This window comes from Oreochromis niloticus, linkage group LG11 (assembly GCF_001858045.2).
Source record: "Oreochromis niloticus isolate F11D_XX linkage group LG11, O_niloticus_UMD_NMBU, whole genome shotgun sequence".
Classification (NCBI taxonomy): Eukaryota; Metazoa; Chordata; class Actinopteri; order Cichliformes; family Cichlidae; genus Oreochromis; species Oreochromis niloticus.
In genome coordinates, this window is record NC_031976.2 from 16,316,989 (window position 1) to 16,333,915 (window position 16,927).

Consider the following 16,927-nt stretch of genomic DNA (forward strand, 5'->3'; position numbering starts at 1 on the left):
ATTTTAATATCACAGCCTTTGTGTTTTGAGTCATGGTCAGTGGCCCCTATTTCACAGCAAACACGCACCTCTGTTTCAACCAGCCCTGTCTGACCATCCGTTATTGGAGTCAACACAAGACTAAACGTAAAGCCAGTCATATCTCTGCTATCTTCTTCCAAAACTCCATGGTCTGTTTCCTCCATGGAGTGTACAGGTTACATTACAAAACTACATTTGAAAGCCACTCGCACACATGCAAAATGAGACAGACATGTATCATAAAGTAGTCATCGTATTTAACAACCGTAATGCCAACAAAGTAGAAATAAAAGCAATTCTTCCCTTAAAACACCAATATAAGTCGTCCTTAACCCAGTCTCTGCAGTCAGTCATTAGTTACTCATTAGTAAACAGGAAATGTCACTCTAAATATGTCACAGGCATCTCATTTACATAAACACAGACACACTCTCAAAATAAACAGCCTGCTGCAGTGCCCGTGGCAGACAGAGCCTATATACAAACATAGAAATTATAACACAGAGACGTCTGATAAATTAAATAATATTTACAAGGCCTTAAATTGCACAACCTACATAATTTAGACAAAATTTGAATTAACCCTCCAAGGGACAAACTCCAAGTTTTTGATAATCAATGACAGTCTCAGTTCCAGACTGTATCTGCTCTAATCCCTAAATATCCTAAGTAAATTTAAAAGCGTCCAACGCCCAAGCTCCAAGCTTTACTGCCCAAAAAAAGTGCATAAACCGTTCCAAACGGTAAAGTGGTCCAACCACTAGCTATTTTGGAGGTTCCCAAGTTCTCCACGATGGCCAATCGGACTATCCCGTCCAACGGAAAATCCTGAGCGTCCTCAGGAAATTGGGAGCGTCACCTCCGAGAAATGCACTTCCTTAGAACTTCCCACAGTTCCGTTCTACAGAAATTTACTTGTATTTTAAAGACATCCTATGAAACCACAAAACCGACTGTATTGATGTCAAAAAAACATAGGTACCCAGCTTGTGTCAATTTGATTGATGACCCTAGCCTTGACCTTTTGACCCCTCCCCTCCCCCACAGGAAGTGTGTAATTTGATCCCCCCCCTCCCCCACAGGAAGTGTGTAATTTGATCCCTAAGCGTGACAAATTGCATCAGCGGCTTGTGTGCTCAAAATCTGATTGATGACCCCTCCCCTCCCCCACAGTAAGTGTGTAATATGATCCATAGTCGCGCCATGAGAAAAAAATAAAAAAAAAGTTTTTAGAGGGAGAATAAAAACAGAGAGGGCGGCGCACTATGCGCAGACAGCAAGATGGATCCTTTCATTCTGCAGCCCTCTGTACTTGGACGGGGAAGAGATCTGCTCTGCGGAGGCCGTAAGCATGGGAGGCAGCAGCGGCGAGTGGTCTTCGTCGATTATCAGCGACACCCCCGTCACCGTCTACAGTAACAGATCGGAAGCAGCCGATGCTCCGCGGAAAGAAGGGAGAAATAAGGAGGTCTTTATGTTTCGCAGCCAGATACCGGCTCCGAGGAGCTTGCGGGGAGAATGGACTCTGCCTATTGAGGGCTGTGGAAAGTGGGGCTACATCTCCGAGTATGACGTATTCAAATACAGCATATTTACTATTGAAGGCCTCGATTTCGACCGTTTGACCCTACCAGAAATACTCCGGAAGTGTCTAGTCATTTTCAGACCTGTTGCTTCATGTTCCATAAGCATGAGGGGAGGGGTACGGTTGCTGAGGAGATCAGAGAGGGAGGGCTCCCAAAGCATAGGGGTGAAGCAGCTGCTGAGTCAGTGCTGTATAGAGAGACAGAGCGGCAGTTAGTTTTCCACAAACTCATAGTTTGAATTCTGTTTCAGTATTATGACAATTTTCTCTGTATTTCTTTTTACAAAAGCGGATGTATTTTACTTTCTTAAGATGCACCGTCGCTTGTAATGAAAAAAGAGTGACTTCCTATTGCCTGTAGAGAACCGTTTCTTTCAATAGTATTTTGCTTTCTTATATGACATGCGCAATAAAAACCTTTAAGATTATCAGCCTAGCAACAAATTGCATTTTTATAGAGCGGGGTGGAGGCAGGCTACACCATCGCTTGTAATGAAAAGAAGAACTTTCTATCCGCTTGTAACCTACAGACCGCCCACCTCATTCGTGTAAAAAATGAATATCCCTTAGTGAATACTTAGGATACTTACTTTTACAATTAAAACACCCTCGGATGAGGTATTTAGGTTTTGTGCAGCCACTCCTTCTCAGACCAAAGTAAAGAGTTTTTCTTCATGTTTGAGCTCCTTTTACATCAGGTTTTCTCATTAGCAGAAAAATAGACAGAAACCCTCAAAGAAAACGGCCTTGTTTTACACACACCAAGGAGGAGTCAACAAAACGTCACCCATAAAAACAACCCCTCTAATCGATATTAGTATTTCTTAATGCTTGTAACCTAGCAAAGTACCGACACCCGTGCAAAGAATTTCATACACATTAAAAACTATTTCATCCTCGGATGAGGTATTTTGGTTTTGTGAGGTAAAGAGTTTTTTCTTCATTTTTTTGAGTTACTTTTACAACAGGTTTTCTCATAAGCAGAAAACTGTGGATAGACAGAAAAACAGAAACCTTAAAAGAAAACGGTCTTGTTTTACACACACACATCGCGGGTCAAGAAGGAGTCAACAAACCGCTCTAGTTATTATCAGTATTTCTTAATGCTTTTAACCTACAGTGTGCCCACATCGTATGTGTAAAGTAAGCCTTAGAGGAAAAAAAGCGCAGCGCACATCTTCAGAAATCGGCCTTACTTAAACAATTAAAACACCAGGTATTTTGGTTTTGTGCAGCCACTCCTTCTCAGACCAAAGTAAAAAGTTTTTCTTCATTTTTTGAGCTACTTTTACAATGGGTTTTCTCAATAGACAGAAACCCTAAAAGAAAACGGCCTTGTTTTACACATATCGAGGAGGAGTCAACAACCCCTCTAATCGTTATTAGTATTTCTTAATGCCTCCAGCCAAGCAAAAGAATTTCATATCGGCCTCAACTCCTTGTACGTGTAAAATAACCCTTAGTGAAAAAAAGCACAGCGCACATATTGAGAACTTGAATAAGTTCCGTCGGTTCATTACCTCCGAGAGATCGGGATGCTTCCTCCATCTCATACCATAAACGTATGAAAAAACCCCCAGAGAATTTATTATTTTGGTAAGAGTGAGTGAGAGAGAGAGAGAGAGAGAGAGCGAATCGAACAAACTTTTCTACAACACGATATACCACTCCGGGTCAGGAGGGGCGATATAGCACGGACCGGTCGAATGACTACGCCGGATGGAACCATAACCGGAAGCGTGGCAGCGAGTTTCCCTTTGACCTTCATCCTGCTCCATGATCAGCCGTTAAAACTTTCCCCAATATTGTAACAACAAAGTTAGTTTTTTAAGATCAGACAGGTCCCAAAACATTCCTCACACACAGTCACTGAATTAGCATCTGTGGCACAAATAAGCTTCAGGGACTGACTTGTTTTTTAGAACCGACCTTTGACACTTGGATGTTGGCTTAATTTTTACACAAAGAGAAATTTGACCCTAATAATAAAAAACATGGTGAATACTTACCTCAACTTTGATGGGTTTTTTTCACAGCTATTTATTTAGAAAAAAGTAAAACAAGGACACAATGCACATTGCAGAGTACATGAATGGGAATTGCTCCTCTCTATACTTAGACGCCTCCCTAACAAATGCCGAGTCATCATCTCCATATTGTGTGTCCCACTTTTCAAGTTTCATTGAAGTGTGCACAAGATGTAAAACAATGTATTAGTTTTTTAAGTCCCTGGTCTAACAAGATGCCATTCATTTAGGAGACTAATCATTTTTTTATTTTAAATTGTGCTAAGCAGTAACATTAAAAATAAAACATATTAGAACTCATTTTTTTTTGTTGGACACAAGAACAACTCGAGCATCTTTTTTTTCGGGAGCCGGCTTACATGTTTGCCGTGCCCCTGGGGACCAGTGCGAGGTTGTGCTGCAGATGCTGGCGTCCGGACACTCCCACAGCGCAGACTTTGCTATCCGCACAGAGCTTTTCTGGTGTGTCTCATGCAAAAGAGACAATACAGCTCACGGTAAGCCTGTCCTTTATAAATATCTCTTTGATTATTCAAACAGTGTTTAAATTGTGACTCCAAAAACATTTTATCTATGTTAAATGTATATATTTCAAGTTTTTTAGCTTAAACAGACTCTTGAGCAAATCCGTAATGGCATAACCAGTGTGCAGCCTAATGTACATCGTTTAAGTGTATGTTAATCGGTACATGAAGCGTACCTCTGAAAAGAGTCCATCATTTGTGAATTTACTGATTTGTTTTTTAACCGCAGTTGATGAAATTATTGTAGAAAATGTCTTTAAACTATCACTGTTCCTACTTATTGAGCTACTTCTTTACTATGTGAATAAACAATTTGAACGAGAAAGGATTTAAAGACACAAAAGTAAAAAATTTGTAATGAAATTTATGTGACCGCTCTTCCGACAGAGAGTGAAAATCCAAGAGCTGCTGCAATCCTCTGCATTAATGATCTTTCTGTTTCTCTCCTTGTGTGTGTGTGTGTGTGTGTGCTCACAGAGCGGAGGTCACGGCAAGAGTTCCCTGAGTTGACACGTATGAACCATAAAGTCAGTTTGGACTGAGGAGCAGTCGGTAAACTATATTCAGTGTAGACAAAATTACTTTTTTTATCCAATGCATGCACAAGAATCCAAATCTCTGTATCACAATGATTTTGTTAAAGCCTTATTATTTTATGGGGACAAATCACCGTAGATCATTAATAGGGAACAAAAAAGGAGGATCGCATCAGCAATGGGAGACAGAAGTCTTGACACGTGCTTATAACTTAAAACACAAAAAACAAAAACAGATACAGCCGGTAAGATTTATGGTATAAACCAGACTTTCACAGTCTGCATCTTTACAGGGTTGTTTTTTCTGCTTTTGTTCACTCCTAGTGTGATTAACAAACAACAACCACAGAGCCCACTAACTATTAGCCGCTTTTACCCCCTAAACAGTCAGTTGACTGAGAGAAATGCAACCCATTATTGTGAACGCTGAAGGCTCCATAGTCAAACTTATATTTCCTTAACTTACATCCTGTGTTCTGTTTAATCCCTTTGATGGAAAATTGGTTAAACCGTTGCTCAACTTATGTTCGAATGACGGCAGATAATTCTGATGAAACTGACCCGTAAGCACTTTGCAGCTGAGTCGAGGGCTCGTGCACATAAGGTCAGGAGGTGTCCGGCGTGAGTGCGGCCTGACATTCCATTTGGGACAGCTGCCAGACGCATTAGTGCAACCGTGAGCAGCAGCTCCTGTATACTGAACATAAGAAAAGTAATGTGTAATGCTTCTTTTGTTAAAAGCCAAGATTCCAGGGCTCATGCTTATATGGTTCAAAAACAGGTTAGTTTAGCAATCGTGTAACTGTGTCCTTGACCTTTTTAACGGTTTGAGGAGTTGGTTCCCTGGTCCAGATATTTGGGACGGTTCAAATGGCGAGTCTCCAAATGCAAACAAAAGGATATTTTCCACGTTATTTCTTAAATGTGTATAAATGGGATGTCCGATAAAAGTAATAAACGATAAATGTAAATCAGTCTTTTTAACTGTGCAGACTCATTTACAGTGAAAGCGATAAAAAACTATCATGACCTTAAAGAGATTATGAACAAAATGCACTACATTTTGGTTTTTTGCTACATTAACAACTTTTCCATCTCTGATTCTCTGCAGGACCCACACGGACATCAGTTCAGACTGAAATCCAGTTCAGAGGGCACACGCAACATGTTCAAGCTTGCACGGAGGCCTTTCAGTCAATGTAAGAAGATGGTTAAGGCGAGAGATTGCTATTCTGTCTTTTACATCGCTACAAAGGGAGGACTAAATGCCAAAAAAGAGAAAAGTTTTTTAAAAAATGACGCTTTAAAACAGTTCGAGTATCTTTGTGTTTACGGGGAGAAGGGAATAACTGCGGCCGAGCCTCTGAAAAGAGACGGTCGCTTCGCCGATGACCTGGGCTACTTTGAGCTGGTTAACATCAACGACGAACGTAAGACTGAGTGCACAGACATAATTGATTGTCTGGACAATAAGAAATTCCAGATATGTTTTCCACAGGGAGCAGATACGGACGTAGCCATCCCAGGGCAGCAGAAACCTCCACAAGCATCAAATTGTGCAAAGTGCGGCGGTGGAAAGGTTTATTTTCTCCTCTGATAGTAATCATATTAAACATGTCAAGAAAGAAAGAGTATAAAGAAAAATAGTAAATGTGTGTCTAATTCAACTCTTCCTGTGAACCTTATATCATCCTTTAATATGTTTGGTTTTAGAAACTTGAAGAAGCACAGAAAAGATCATCAGACATTAATCTAATCAGTTTTCAGCCTTCATTCATATTGAAAAGTTGAAATCTTCCCTGCTAGACCGAAGTGCAGCGTTTGATACCGTTGCCCATAACATTTTATTACTGCTATTATTAAACGGAGAGTCCTCTTCACACACTGAGGTTAATTATGAAGCTCCACAGGCTTCTGTGCAAAGACCAGTTCTGTTTACATTACACGTGCTTTAGAAGACATAGCGTACATTTTCACTGCTATGCATATGATACCCTCTTTTATCGGTTAAACTGCCGAGATGTCTTAGACACATAATGAGCTTTAATTTTCTGCTTCTAAGTTCAGATAAAACTGAGGTTATTGTAACGGGGTGTAAAAATCTTAGAAACACTGTGGCTAACGAGATCCTTACTCTGGACAGCAATGCCTTGATTCGGCGCATTGTTGTAGTGATTTGGCACATTATAAGTAAAATTGAAACATACAATCCCGTCGCACAACATCAACATTTATTTATATACAAAAATAAAAATGCTTTTTTACAGAAAAGAATTGTAACTTCACAATTCATCACCGATTACGTGGGTACGTTTTTTTTTTTTGTTTGTTTTTTTTAAATGCACTAAATGTAGGATACATTGTTTGGTAAAATGCAGGTTACACGTTTTAAGAAAGAAAAAAATCAGTCTTTCAGAGAAAAAATTAGCAGCCACCTTTGTAACACTCTGCGACCAACCGTAGCTGTCCGATTTTCACCATGTCCAACCCTACCAGACTGGCGTATGCCTCGGCGATGGCGTCAAAGACTTTCCTTTCCGATTTCAGTTCGTGCAAGAGAGTCTCCGCCACCATGCGGACTTTGACGTCGTCCATTTTGATGTTGCGAGCAATCAGCAGCCGTTGAATGGACGGAATGAAACGAGGGGTGATAAGTCTTTTTCTGATGCTGTGATAATTTTCAGCGTAAAAGTCATCCTCCAAGACTTGCAGACACTCGTGCTGTTTGTGGCGGGGGTGATCGGACTTACATCCGTTGCATTCGTCAGTGAGGTACCTGTTGATTGCTAGGTTGACAAGATGATACACCGCGGTTTTCACAGCGTCGATGAAAAAAGAAGACGCCCAACCGTCAAGCTCGTCGGCTTGCTGCTGGTGCTTCTCCAAGGGGCAATAGTAACCGGGCGTGTCAGGTACTATTGTGCCCTCGTCCGAGGAACTTTCCTCCTCCTCGGTGTGGCGCAGGGCTGTAGAGGCCATACTTCTCTCTGTTTTTGAGCTAAACAAAAAAGGCTCGAAGGAATGAGACGGCGGTCTTCTTTTTAAAATAACAGAAGGGGGCGTGATCTGGAAGTGGGTTGAGCTTAGAGAGCGGGCGGGAGTGGCAGCGATTTTCAAAAAAACCCGTAGAGTTGGCCACTGCGTCTCTTTGGATACAGCTTCTGTTTTGAGGCTGCGAGTTTTTGTTTTTTTTGTTTTGTTTTTTTATTTCACACCCCCCAAAAACACCATTTTTAAAGTTATGTTCCTGCATTGTATTTTTATTTTCTGAAGTCTCATTTCTTCAGGCCACGCCCTCTAATACTCATGATGTCTCTGCGTATCTACCTCTTCACCGAGATCACAACCTGTCAGTTTTGGCCGGCGGTCATGGGTTCCTTCCAATAATATGACGCGAGACTGGCACTTTATTAAAGAAGGCACAAACACTAAAAACAAAATGGCTTCCTTTTATACTCTACCTACCTATGATATGAAGGCTGTGAGTATGGGGGTTATCTAATCAAAATGAAAACATTAACGTACATTAGAGCACATAACAAACATATACATATTCCCAAAAAACGTACTTTAAACAAATCAATAACATATGCTTCAACCGTTACTATCTAACCACTCTCCCCTAACCCGGCACACTGGTCTGCTCCAGGAGCTCTTAAGCAGGTGATTAAGCCGCTTCCACATCCTGCAAGAAGCAACCGGGACAGGTGACTACTTTTACAAATTCTCTTTTTACATATCTTTAGGTTACCGACAAATGATTGAATGTAAGCTGCTCTACCTTTGACTCTTTTCTGACACAGGTAGGATGGACCTTGTCGCTTCACAAGCTGTCGTTTTAATCCTGCATCCAAAAAACCCCTAATAAGAACCAGTGCGTAATTGTTTTTATTACATTATTTTTAATTCCCAATCAATCAATTCATTAATAAAAATGCCCTGGTTTCCATTGCACCCCCCCCCCCCCTAAAATTCCATATACCTGGGTTTAATTATGAGCTGCTGTTAGAACAAGGAAACCGAGCCTTGCTTAACAATGGTACTGTCCTGCATCCTAGTACCAAACTGAAATCTGATATATTGCATAGTTTGGTATCAGAAATGATCGAATACGAAATGCATCCTTCCAGTGCAGAATTTGATTATGCGACTGTGGCCCTGATAACAGAGTATCCGTGCTTATATGAGCAAGGTTCAGTCACTGGCTATTAAGGATGGAAAGCCAGCCTGAAATACAAAAAAATGGCAAACCAAATGTTTTTTCGAATACAGCCTTTCACAGGTGACGCCCTTTACCACAAGTACACAAATTTGATTTATCCTGCTGCTCCTTCCTCCCTTTGGAGGGGGAGAAGTAAATAGTACCGATAACTATTTATTGGCAGGCGAAACAAACATCTTATCACCGTGCTTCTCGTGGCAACATTTACTCGCTAGTCCCAAAAGTTGGATTGTTATCACCATGAATGAAAGCTTAGAGCTGAGTGTTTTCTCTGTTCAATCAATTTATTCATAAGCACACGTAAAAACAACACAGGCTGACCATGATGCTGTACACAGCAAAAAAAAGCAGATCAAACACAGACAAAGTACAGAACAAAACTCTGTTACAATTAAAAGCTAAAGATTAAAAATGTATTTTCAAGCGGGTTTTAAAAATGTCAAGTGTTGGAGATCCTAATTTCAAGAGGCAAACTGTTCCAAAGTTTGGGCGCAGCAATCGCAAAGGCCCGGTCTCCTGCATTTTTATTAATGAATTGATTGATTGGGAATTAAAAATAATGTAATAAAAACAATTACGCACTGGTTCTTATTAGGGGTTTTTTGGATGCAGGATTAAAACGACAGCTTGTGAAGCGACAAGGTCCATCCTACCTGTGTCAGAAAAGAGTCAAAGGTAGAGCAGCTTACATTCAATCATTTGTCGGTAACCTAAAGATATGTAAAAAGAGAATTTGTAAAAGTAGTCACCTGTCCCGGTTGCTTCTTGCAGGATGTGGAAGCGGCTTAATCACCTGCTTAAGAGCTCCTGGAGCAGACCAGTGTGCCGGGTTAGGGGAGAGTGGTTAGATAGTAACGGTTGAAGCATATGTTATTGATTTGTTTAAAGTACGTTTTTTGGGAATATGTATATGTTTGTTATGTGCTCTAATGTACGTTAATGTTTTCATTTTGATTAGATAACCCCCATACTCACAGCCTTCATATCATAGGTAGGTAGAGTATAAAAGGAAGCCATTTTGTTTTTAGTGTTTGTGCCTTCTTTAATAAAGTGCCAGTCTCGCGTCATATTATTGGAAGGAACCCATGACCGCCGGCCAAAAACTGACAGGTTGTGATCTCGGTGAAGAGGTAGATACGCAGAGACATCATGAGTATTAGAGGGCGTGGCCTGAAGAAATGAGACTTCAGAAAATAAAAATACAATGCAGGAACATAACTTTAAAAATGGTGTTTTTGGGGGGTGTGAAATAAAAAAACAAAACAAAAAAAACAAAAACTCGCAGCCTCAAAACAGAAGCTGTATCCAAAGAGACGCAGTGGCCAACTCTACGGGTTTTTTTGAAAATCGCTGCCACTCCCGCCCGCTCTCTAAGCTCAACCCACTTCCAGATCACGCCCCCTTCTGTTATTTTAAAAAGAAGACCGCCGTCTCATTCCTTCGAGCCTTTTTTGTTTAGCTCAAAAACAGAGAGAAGTATGGCCTCTACAGCCCTGCGCCACACCGAGGAGGAGGAAAGTTCCTCGGACGAGGGCACAATAGTACCTGACACGCCCGGTTACTATTGCCCCTTGGAGAAGCACCAGCAGCAAGCCGACGAGCTTGACGGTTGGGCGTCTTCTTTTTTCATCGACGCTGTGAAAACCGCGGTGTATCATCTTGTCAACCTAGCAATCAACAGGTACCTCACTGACGAATGCAACGGATGTAAGTCCGATCACCCCCGCCACAAACAGCACGAGTGTCTGCAAGTCTTGGAGGATGATTTTTACGCTGAAAATTATCACAGCATCAGAAAAAGACTTATCACCCCTCGTTTCATTCCGTCCATTCAACGGCTGCTGATTGCTCGCAACATCAAAATGGACGACGTCAAAGTCCGCATGGTGGCGGAGACTCTCTTGCACGAACTGAAATCGGAAAGGAAAGTCTTTGACGCCATCGCCGAGGCATACGCCAGTCTGGTAGGGTTGGACATGGTGAAAATCGGACAGCTACGGTTGGTCGCAGAGTGTTACAAAGGTGGCTGCTAATTTTTTCTCTGAAAGACTGATTTTTTCTTTCTTAAAACGTGTAACCTGCATTTTACCAAACAATGTATCCTACATTTAGTGCATTTAAAAAAAACAAACAAAAAAAAAAAACGTACCCACGTAATCGGTGATGAATTGTGAAGTTACAATTCTTTTCTGTAAAAAAGCATTTTTATTTTTGTATATAAATAAATGTTGATGTTGTGCGACGGGATTGTATGTTTCAATTTTACTTATAATGTGCCAAATCACTACAACAATGCGCCGAATCAAGGCATTGCTGTCCAGAGTAAGGATCTCGTTAGCCACAGTGTTTCTAAGATTTTTACACCCCGTTACAATAACCTCAGTTTTATCTGAACTTAGAAGCAGAAAATTAAAGCTCATTATGTGTCTAAGACATCTCGGCAGTTTAACCGATAAAAGAGGGTATCATATGCATAGCAGTGAAAATGTACGCTATGTCTTCTAAAGCACGTGTAATGTAAACAGAACTGGTCTTTGCACAGAAGCCTGTGGAGCTTCATAATTAACCTCAGTGTGTGAAGAGGACTCTCCGTTTAATAATAGCAGTAATAAAATGTTATGGGCAACGGTATCAAACGCTGCACTTCGGTCTAGCAGGGAAGATTTCAACTTTTCAATATGAATGAAGGCTGAAAACTGATTAGATTAATGTCTGATGATCTTTTCTGTGCTTCTTCAAGTTTCTAAAACCAAACATATTAAAGGATGATATAAGGTTCACAGGAAGAGTTGAATTAGACACACATTTACTATTTTTCTTTATACTCTTTCTTTCTTGACATGTTTAATATGATTACTATCAGAGGAGAAAATAAACCTTTCCACCGCCGCACTTTGCACAATTTGATGCTTGTGGAGGTTTCTGCTGCCCTGGGATGGCTACGTCCGTATCTGCTCCCTGTGGAAAACATATCTGGAATTTCTTATTGTCCAGACAATCAATTATGTCTGTGCACTCAGTCTTACGTTCGTCGTTGATGTTAACCAGCTCAAAGTAGCCCAGGTCATCGGCGAAGCGACCGTCTCTTTTCAGAGGCTCGGCCGCAGTTATTCCCTTCTCCCCGTAAACACAAAGATACTCGAACTGTTTTAAAGCGTCATTTTTTAAAAAACTTTTCTCTTTTTTGGCATTTAGTCCTCCCTTTGTAGCGATGTAAAAGACAGAATAGCAATCTCTCGCCTTAACCATCTTCTTACATTGACTGAAAGGCCTCCGTGCAAGCTTGAACATGTTGCGTGTGCCCTCTGAACTGGATTTCAGTCTGAACTGATGTCCGTGTGGGTCCTGCAGAGAATCAGAGATGGAAAAGTTGTTAATGTAGCAAAAAACCAAAATGTAGTGCATTTTGTTCATAATCTCTTTAAGGTCATGATAGTTTTTTATCGCTTTCACTGTAAATGAGTCTGCACAGTTAAAAAGACTGATTTACATTTATCGTTTATTACTTTTATCGGACATCCCATTTATACACATTTAAGAAATAACGTGGAAAATATCCTTTTGTTTGCATTTGGAGACTCGCCATTTGAACCGTCCCAAATATCTGGACCAGGGAACCAACTCCTCAAACCGTTAAAAAGGTCAAGGACACAGTTACACGATTGCTAAACTAACCTGTTTTTGAACCATATAAGCATGAGCCCTGGAATCTTGGCTTTTAACAAAAGAAGCATTACACATTACTTTTCTTATGTTCAGTATACAGGAGCTGCTGCTCACGGTTGCACTAATGCGTCTGGCAGCTGTCCCAAATGGAATGTCAGGCCGCACTCACGCCGGACACCTCCTGACCTTATGTGCACGAGCCCTCGACTCAGCTGCAAAGTGCTTACGGGTCAGTTTCATCAGAATTATCTGCCGTCATTCGAACATAAGTTGAGCAACGGTTTAACCAATTTTCCATCAAAGGGATTAAACAGAACACAGGATGTAAGTTAAGGAAATATAAGTTTGACTATGGAGCCTTCAGCGTTCACAATAATGGGTTGCATTTCTCTCAGTCAACTGACTGTTTAGGGGTAAAAGCGGCTAATAGTTAGTGGGCTCTGTGGTTGTTGTTTGTTAATCACACTAGGAGTGAACAAAAGCAGAAAAAACAACCCTGTAAAGATGCAGACTGTGAAAGTCTGGTTTATACCATAAATCTTACCGGCTGTATCTGTTTTTGTTTTTTGTGTTTTAAGTTATAAGCACGTGTCAAGACTTCTGTCTCCCATTGCTGATGCGATCCTCCTTTTTTGTTCCCTATTAATGATCTACGGTGATTTGTCCCCATAAAATAATAAGGCTTTAACAAAATCATTGTGATACAGAGATTTGGATTCTTGTGCATGCATTGGATAAAAAAAGTAATTTTGTCTACACTGAATATAGTTTACCGACTGCTCCTCAGTCCAAACTGACTTTATGGTTCATACGTGTCAACTCAGGGAACTCTTGCCGTGACCTCCGCTCTGTGAGCACACACACACACACACACACAAGGAGAGAAACAGAAAGATCATTAATGCAGAGGATTGCAGCAGCTCTTGGATTTTCACTCTCTGTCGGAAGAGCGGTCACATAAATTTCATTACAAATTTTTACTTTTGTGTCTTTAAATCCTTTCTCGTTCAAATTGTTTATTCACATAGTAAAGAAGTAGCTCAATAAGTAGGAACAGCGATAGTTTAAAGACATTTTCTACAATAATTTCATCAACTGCGGTTAAAAAACAAATCAGTAAATTCACAAATGATGGACTCTTTTCAGAGGTACGCTTCATGTACCGATTAACATACACTTAAACGATGTACATTAGGCTGCACACTGGTTATGCCATTACGGATTTGCTCAAGAGTCTGTTTAAGCTAAAAAACTTGAAATATATACATTTTAACATAGATAAAATGTTTTTGGAGTCACAATTTAAACACTGTTTGAATAATCAAAGAGATATTTATAAAGGACAGGCTTACCGTGAGCTGTATTGTCTCTTTTGCATGAGACACACCAGAAAAGCTCTGTGCGGATAGCAAAGTCTGCGCTGTGGGAGTGTCCGGACGCCAGCATCTGCAGCACAACCTCGCACTGGTCCCCAGGGGCACGGCAAACATGTAAGCCGGCTCCCGAAAAAAAAGATGCTCGAGTTGTTCTTGTGTCCAACAAAAAAAAATGAGTTCTAATATGTTTTATTTTTAATGTTACTGCTTAGCACAATTTAAAATAAAAAAAATGATTAGTCTCCTAAATGAATGGCATCTTGTTAGACCAGGGACTTAAAAAACTAATACATTGTTTTACATCTTGTGCACACTTCAATGAAACTTGAAAAGTGGGACACACAATATGGAGATGATGACTCGGCATTTGTTAGGGAGGCGTCTAAGTATAGAGAGGAGCAATTCCCATTCATGTACTCTGCAATGTGCATTGTGTCCTTGTTTTACTTTTTTCTAAATAAATAGCTGTGAAAAAAACCCATCAAAGTTGAGGTAAGTATTCACCATGTTTTTTATTATTAGGGTCAAATTTCTCTTTGTGTAAAAATTAAGCCAACATCCAAGTGTCAAAGGTCGGTTCTAAAAAACAAGTCAGTCCCTGAAGCTTATTTGTGCCACAGATGCTAATTCAGTGACTGTGTGTGAGGAATGTTTTGGGACCTGTCTGATCTTAAAAAACTAACTTTGTTGTTACAATATTGGGGAAAGTTTTAACGGCTGATCATGGAGCAGGATGAAGGTCAAAGGGAAACTCGCTGCCACGCTTCCGGTTATGGTTCCATCCGGCGTAGTCATTCGACCGGTCCGTGCTATATCGCCCCTCCTGACCCGGAGTGGTATATCGTGTTGTAGAAAAGTTTGTTCGATTCGCTCTCTCTCTCTCTCTCTCTCTCACTCACTCTTACCAAAATAATAAATTCTCTGGGGGTTTTTTCATACGTTTATGGTATGAGATGGAGGAAGCATCCCGATCTCTCGGAGGTAATGAACCGACGGAACTTATTCAAGTTCTCAATATGTGCGCTGTGCTTTTTTTCACTAAGGGTTATTTTACACGTACAAGGAGTTGAGGCCGATATGAAATTCTTTTGCTTGGCTGGAGGCATTAAGAAATACTAATAACGATTAGAGGGGTTGTTGACTCCTCCTCGATATGTGTAAAACAAGGCCGTTTTCTTTTAGGGTTTCTGTCTATTGAGAAAACCCATTGTAAAAGTAGCTCAAAAAATGAAGAAAAACTTTTTACTTTGGTCTGAGAAGGAGTGGCTGCACAAAACCAAAATACCTGGTGTTTTAATTGTTTAAGTAAGGCCGATTTCTGAAGATGTGCGCTGCGCTTTTTTTCCTCTAAGGCTTACTTTACACATACGATGTGGGCACACTGTAGGTTAAAAGCATTAAGAAATACTGATAATAACTAGAGCGGTTTGTTGACTCCTTCTTGACCCGCGATGTGTGTGTGTAAAACAAGACCGTTTTCTTTTAAGGTTTCTGTTTTTCTGTCTATCCACAGTTTTCTGCTTATGAGAAAACCTGTTGTAAAAGTAACTCAAAAAAATGAAGAAAAAACTCTTTACCTCACAAAACCAAAATACCTCATCCGAGGATGAAATAGTTTTTAATGTGTATGAAATTCTTTGCACGGGTGTCGGTACTTTGCTAGGTTACAAGCATTAAGAAATACTAATATCGATTAGAGGGGTTGTTTTTATGGGTGACGTTTTGTTGACTCCTCCTTGGTGTGTGTAAAACAAGGCCGTTTTCTTTGAGGGTTTCTGTCTATTTTTCTGCTAATGAGAAAACCTGATGTAAAAGGAGCTCAAACATGAAGAAAAACTCTTTACTTTGGTCTGAGAAGGAGTGGCTGCACAAAACCTAAATACCTCATCCGAGGGTGTTTTAATTGTAAAAGTAAGTATCCTAAGTATTCACTAAGGGATATTCATTTTTTACACGAATGAGGTGGGCGGTCTGTAGGTTACAAGCGGATAGAAAGTTCTTCTTTTCATTACAAGCGATGGTGTAGCCTGCCTCCACCCCGCTCTATAAAAATGCAATTTGTTGCTAGGCTGATAATCTTAAAGGTTTTTATTGCGCATGTCATATAAGAAAGCAAAATACTATTGAAAGAAACGGTTCTCTACAGGCAATAGGAAGTCACTCTTTTTTCATTACAAGCGACGGTGCATCTTAAGAAAGTAAAATACATCCGCTTTTGTAAAAAGAAATACAGAGAAAATTGTCATAATACTGAAACAGAATTCAAACTATGAGTTTGTGGAAAACTAACTGCCGCTCTGTCTCTCTATACAGCACTGACTCAGCAGCTGCTTCACCCCTATGCTTTGGGAGCCCTCCCTCTCTGATCTCCTCAGCAACCGTACCCCTCCCCTCATGCTTATGGAACATGAAGCAACAGGTCTGAAAATGACTAGACACTTCCGGAGTATTTCTGGTAGGGTCAAACGGTCGAAATCGAGGCCTTCAATAGTAAATATGCTGTATTTGAATACGTCATACTCGGAGATGTAGCCCCACTTTCCACAGCCCTCAATAGGCAGAGTCCATTCTCCCCGCAAGCTCCTCGGAGCCGGTATCTGGCTGCGAAACATAAAGACCTCCTTATTTCTCCCTTCTTTCCGCGGAGCATCGGCTGCTTCCGATCTGTTACTGTAGACGGTGACGGGGGTGTCGCTGATAATCGACGAAGACCACTCGCCGCTGCTGCCTCCCATGCTTACGGCCTCCGCAGAGCAGATCTCTTCCCCGTCCAAGTACAGAGGGCTGCAGAATGAAAGGATCCATCTTGCTGTCTGCGCATAGTGCGCCGCCCTCTCTGTTTTTATTCTCCCTCTAAAAACTTTTTTTTTATTTTTTTCTCATGGCGCGACTATGGATCATATTACACACTTACTGTGGGGGAGGGGAGGGGTCATCAATCAGATTTTGACACAAGCCGCTGATGCAATT

The 16,927-nt window shown here is 40.7% G+C and overlaps 2 long non-coding RNA genes across 2 annotated transcripts; one reads left to right on the forward strand and one right to left on the reverse strand.

Moving 5' to 3' along the window:
- The first annotated feature begins 4,046 nt into the window (after positions 1 to 4,046).
- On the forward strand, positions 4,047 to 6,189 carry LOC109204064 (uncharacterized). Its single transcript, XR_002063648.2, has 3 exons — positions 4,047 to 4,130; positions 4,635 to 4,709; positions 5,805 to 6,189. It is a non-coding gene; the product is annotated as an uncharacterized LOC109204064 (long non-coding RNA).
- Positions 6,190 to 11,875: 5,686 nt separating this feature from the next.
- LOC109204065 (uncharacterized) lies at positions 11,876 to 14,017 on the reverse strand. Its single transcript, XR_002063649.2, has 3 exons — positions 13,934 to 14,017; positions 13,355 to 13,429; positions 11,876 to 12,260 (listed from the first exon to the last, which is right to left on the reverse strand). It is a non-coding gene; the product is annotated as an uncharacterized LOC109204065 (long non-coding RNA).
- Positions 14,018 to 16,927: the final 2,910 nt, after the last annotated feature.